Below are 5,870 nucleotides of genomic sequence, written 5' to 3' on the forward strand. Positions count from 1 at the left end.
CCAGTTCAGGCTCTTGGCAAAATTTTGAAAGGGAATTGGATTTTATGATCCAAATTGGTAAAACTTGGTGGATTACTTTCAAATGGCATGTAGAACACTTCTGTTTGGTGGTTGAAGCCCTGAGGTGCCAAAATCACATAGTGAGACATCATACGCGTATGATGTCTTTTAGTGCATTTTTTGACCAATTTTCTCTATAAGCTTGGTTTTGGCTTTAGATAGGCTTATTCAGTGGATTTATCAAGTTTGGATAGAATTTGGACTAAAAATGGCTCTGGAGACATCATACGCGTATGATGTCTTTTTCATCAATTTTTCATGGGATTGGTTCTGTGGACTCTCCATGTGCTAGTGAAGGACTGTTTATACTCAAATCTTGGTTTGGACTTGAATATGTTGGATTTGGGACAAAAATAGGCTTTGTATGAAGGATTTTCTCTTAATTGGGCTAATGGGGTGATCCACTTGACCAAATGGTTCCAAACTTCATATGTAGCATGTATTAGATATATATAATGGATGTATGATGACAAATGAGCATTTTTGGCTCTGTAAGTGCAAATAGACATCATACGCGTATGATGTCTTTTGTGTCAAAATGGTGCTTTTTGGTTCCAGATAGCTTGTAGATGTGTTAATCAACAATCCTACAAAGTTTCAATGAGTTTGGAGTTATTTTGACAAAATTAGGACCAAAAATCAATTTTATGGCCTACTTTGCGTCTTTTTGGTTTTCCTTGGGTTTTCTAACTCCAATTCTCATGATACTTGGTTCATAGGATGTGATTAACATGTGGAATGAGGCTATGCACTCAAATGTTGAAATGGATGTGAAAATCATGCTGTGAGACATCATACGCGTATGATGTCTTTTCTTGAAATGTTGGTCTTTTTGTGCAAAGAATGCTTTGTGCTAGTGCCCTAAGCCCTGCTAACTAGTTTTCAACTTAAAAAGTCATCAGTTTAGCTAAAAAGCCCCCTTATAGGCATTTCAGTCTCCGAAGTCGTCTTTTTGCCTTGGAGTTGAATTTCTTCAACTTTTCTTCTCGAGAGTTGCATTTCCAGCTCATTGGATATGTTGTGAAGCCACCTATTTGGTTGAACTTGACTTTGGCTCCCCGTTCTCCATCTTTCTCCATTTGGTTGCCCGAAAGCGTCTTTTTCACCATCGGTAAGTGAATCAGCTTTCTTTTGGGTTTTGCTTGCAAACATAAGTTCCATGTATAGTTGAAGCTGCTTGTGAAGTTTCATGTCATTTGGTCGTCAATTTCAGCCGTTATGCCAAAATGACGCTTTGTGTGTCCGCAGCCGAATCGGTTGTTTCCGACCTACTTTTGGTGATCCAAACCCGGAGATACTCCATGGTTGCATTGCCCTCGATGTTGTTAAGCTTCCTGAGAAGTTTTGTGTCGTTCCGACAATTTTTTTCTGTTTGCCTCTTGCAGGCTCTGTTGACCTAGGGTTTTTCCAGTCGTTCTTTCTCGAGCTTTGAGTGCTAGAAACTCATCTTCTATACTAGGGTAACCCACCTCTAAGTTCTTGCAAGGTTTGGTTAGGCGGTTGTGCCCCTACCTAGCGTTCCTCCCCATTCCCCGTCTGCTCTTGTTTCTTGGTTTTGGTGAGTTTTCGCGACAAAAGTTAACGATAAGCATCAAAAGCTTATGGCAACGAGTCTACCTCTCATGTCTGGTGTCCTCTGAGCTCTCGTAGCAGTCGTAGAAGGCGGTAGAAGGTCGGATGCTCCTGTGTGCTCTTTGCTCTCTCCAAGAAGGTAATAGTGGAAATGAGCTTGATAGTGAAGTGAAAAATACTTAACTTCGGGCTTCCCGGATCACTTGTTACCAAATTTGACATGTGCTCCTATCTCGTCGTGAAATGCACTTTAGGATTTGAAATTTCTCAATTTGGACTCCGTTTGACCTGTTTCTGAGAAATCTGTCCACTTTGCCAAAATTCTGTCATTTCGGGCTTTCCGCAACTTTTTCAGAATTGTACCCAATTTTTACCATGGGTTGCCCTTGTCATTAGGACCATCACCGTCTATTCTTTTCTTTTTTCCGATCTCATTTCACCTGCTTTTTTATTTTTCTTTATTTTTATTAAGAAAATCATAAAAAATAAAGGAAAATAGCAAATTGAAGCCAAAAATTCCAAACATACACGATAAATAGCTGGTAACCCTGTGTATATGAATATACACTTATTTGTGATTTCTGGACTTGGATTACCACTTTTTAGCTCCAAAAACACTCTTATTTAGTGATATTTACACGTCTAGAGACCCAAATTCATCATTTGATCTCTTCTTGTTGCAAAACAAGGTATATAAGGGCATAAATATTATCAATATCCGCAATCAAACATAAAAAATTGCAAAATCATGTAAGACACTGTCCTTGTAATATAATTTTTGTTTTTCTTTGTTTTTTCCGCTTGTAGCTGCTTTGTAGCTCTTGTATACCTCCCCCCCTCCTAGTCTGAGTCCTCCCGGACGACTATGAAGTGTCTGTGGGTGAAGCATTGTAGTTGTTTTGGTCATAAGTTCCCAATGCAATTGTAGAGCGACGATACAACATTCTTTCCAATAAAGCTGCTCTTTGTTTGATTGATGGATTGGTGGTCGGGTTTTGGGTTGGTTTTGGCAATTTGGTAGTAGAATCAGTAGATGGATTCTTCTTTACTTTGTTGTCTTTTTTCACAATCCAAATCTGCTTCCGCTTTGCTTGTGCTTGCCACAAACTCTTTGCGACCCAAACTTGCTTTGTTCTGTGTGTTGATTTCCTCGCCTTGAAATACCTAGGAGTTTCCGTTGATTGTATTGAAGGGAGTTCCTGTTTACAAATCTTTGGGATCCAAAGTTGCTTGCTATAGCTTTGTGCCGTCATGAACTTCTTTGGAATCCAGATCTGTTTCACTGTCCTTGATTGTCTGGAATCACTCTGTTGTCTGGTATTGAAGAATCTGTTTTCCACCTTTGTGTTCTCTGGCACAACCTTTTTTGGTCTCCATACCAACTTTGACTCCGTTTTTTTCCAAGGTTGAGCTGTTATATTATTGCTTGTCTTCCTTATCCACCGTTGAGAATTCCTCGTCGAAGAGTAATCCGGTTGTATAGAAACTTTTGGTTGCCATTGCTTCTTCTTTTTCTCTGGTTGTTGTTTATCTTTGTCTTTGGATTCGTCCTTTGGAGTTGGCTCTTCTCCTTTGGTGAACTTAACTGATTGACTTTCACCTTCGTATTTGATAAGCACTGATTTAGAACTCCATTCAATCATTGCATTGTATTGCTTCTGCCATGGTTGTCCTAGCAATAATGGATGTTGTGTAGCTTGGTCTTCAACCACGTAAAACATGAGGATACACATAGTGGTTAATCTGTATATGTAAAACTGTGCATCCGACAGTTTTAATTGAATTCTCAGAGTAACTCTTTAACTCTTGCTTGGCAGTTTGTAGTTTAGTGTCATTTGTCAATTGTCTATACAAACTGAGTGAAAGTAGGTTAGCTTGAGCTCCCGAATCCAATAGTGCTCTGGCTTTGATTTGGTTGGTTCCTACTTTGCATTCAATGATGGGTTCTTCTTTGTCATTATCCATTTCTGTTATACTGACTGCGTTTATTCGTATTGCTCCTTCATTGCGCTGTTTCTGACGCAGTAGTCTTCTTTTCTCCATTCTTTCCTTCGCCTCGGCTTGCGCTTCCTCCTCAATCTTTTTCTTTTTCTGGACACGCAGCTTTTCTTGATGTATTTTGAGAAGCATGTCTTGTGTAGCGGCAACAGATACTTTTTCACTCTGCATCCACTAATCCAATTGGGCATTTCTTCTCCGTCTAATGTAGCAAGCTTGACGGCTCCACTTGGTGATAGATCTTTAATCACCAGAGGTCCCATCCCTCGCTTTTTAAGCTTCTTAGCATGCTGTTTCAGAGTGTAAACTAGGACATAGTCCCCAACTTTAAACTCTTTAGTCCGCACATGCTTATCAAAAAATTCCTTTTGTCGCCTTTTTTGAGCGTAGATGGAAGCTACTGCTTTTAGGCGAAGCTCTCTAGCTTTTCCAGGTCATCTATTCTATCAGAGAGCTCGTGCCCTGTCCACTCTAGATCCTTAGCCACCCTTAAGGTTGAAATCAAGAATTCTATTGGTAAGATAGCATTTAGCCCAAAAACCATGTTATATGGGGTCGTTCCTATTGATGTTTTATATGCTACCCTATATGCCCATAATGTTGAATGCAACTTCTGGTCCCAGTCAGTTCTCGACTCAGATACAATCTTCGTAAGGACCGTGCATATGGTTTTGTTTGTTGCTTCAGCTTGTCCGTTTGCTTGTGGATGATACGGGGCTGATTTCCTATGGATTACCATGAATTCATCTAGAAGGATCTTTATCACTTCATTTATAAAATGTGTGCCTCGATCACTCACAATTTCTATTGGCAATCCATATCGTACAAAGACGTATTCATACAGAAATTGTGCCGTGGTCCTGGCATCTGCTTTTTGAGTTGCCTTTGCTTCGACCCACTTTGTTAGATAGTCTGTAGCCACAATGATGTATTGTGCATGAGTCTTATATGCAGGAGGTGAAATGGGTCCGACATAATCAATCCCCCATTTTGCAAAAGCTCTTGCCCCCATCATTGGTCTAAGCGGCATATCATCTCTTTTAAGTGGTACTTTGGTCCGCTGACAGTCATCACACCGTTTAACGTATTCCTCAGCGTCCATATGTAATGTTGGCCACCATATTCCTGCGGCTAAGACAAGTTTTGCTGTCTTATCACCTGAGAAATGGCCTCCACCTACTCCTCCATGAGCTTGCTCCAGGATTATCACATACTCAGACTCTGATGCGCAAATCCTAAGCTGGTTGTCTTTACCTCTCTTATAGAGTTGATCTCCTATCAAAGCGTAATCTCTAGCTTCTGTCTCTACAGATTTCTGACGAGCTTTTGACGTTCCTTCTGGGAAAGTTCTATTTGTGAGATATTCAACAATATACTGACTCCATTCTGGAGCGATCATTATCTGATATAATGTCGAATACTCGCTGGCGGTTTTGATGAACATACAATACATACAGTGACATATTCATGTACGCTTTCTTTCATTCCTGGCCAATAGACTCCCAATTGTAACAAATTCCTATATGTGTTCCTTCTTGAACAATGAAATGCACATTCCTGAACATGTGCTTCGCGCAGATATATACTATATTCCTCAGGATTGATGCATAGTCGTAAAACATGATCATTTCCCAATTGATACAACCTTCCTGCAACCAATTGAAGATTCTTGGATTGCTGAATAGCAATATGTTTCAGGTTGTATTCTCTTCTATCGAACTCTCCTCCATAGGTTAATAGGTTAACGACATTTTGAGACCACTTCGGTATCATTTCTATGTTGAACAAGTACGCATCTGGCATGTCGTCATCTACTCCTATAGGGTCTTCTCCATTCGTCAATCGCGAAAGATGATCAGCTCTAAGATGTGTTTTTCCTTTCTTTACTACTACCGTGAAGTCGAATTCCAGTAAGATAATGAACCATCTCACTATTCTCCCGGTATTGCATGGTTTATTCACTAGGTAGAGGAAGGCTTGGTGATCCGTAAAAAACACAAACTTGTTGGCTAGAAGATAATGCCGAAATTTCTTCACAGCATAGATCATTCCTAATCCTTCTCGCTCTGTTGTGGTGTAATTCTTCTCTGCATTGTTGAGCTGTCGACTGGCGTAACAGATAGCAAAATCCATGTTTCCTTCTTCTGGCTGAGCCAGAATACATCCTATTGCATATGCCGAAGCATCTATATGCACATGGAATATCTTTTCCCAATCTGGTGATTTCAAGACTGAAGCAG

This window comes from Adiantum capillus-veneris, chromosome 15 (assembly GCF_014529385.1).
Source record: "Adiantum capillus-veneris isolate H3 chromosome 15, ASM1452938v2, whole genome shotgun sequence".
Classification (NCBI taxonomy): Eukaryota; Viridiplantae; Streptophyta; class Polypodiopsida; order Polypodiales; family Pteridaceae; genus Adiantum; species Adiantum capillus-veneris.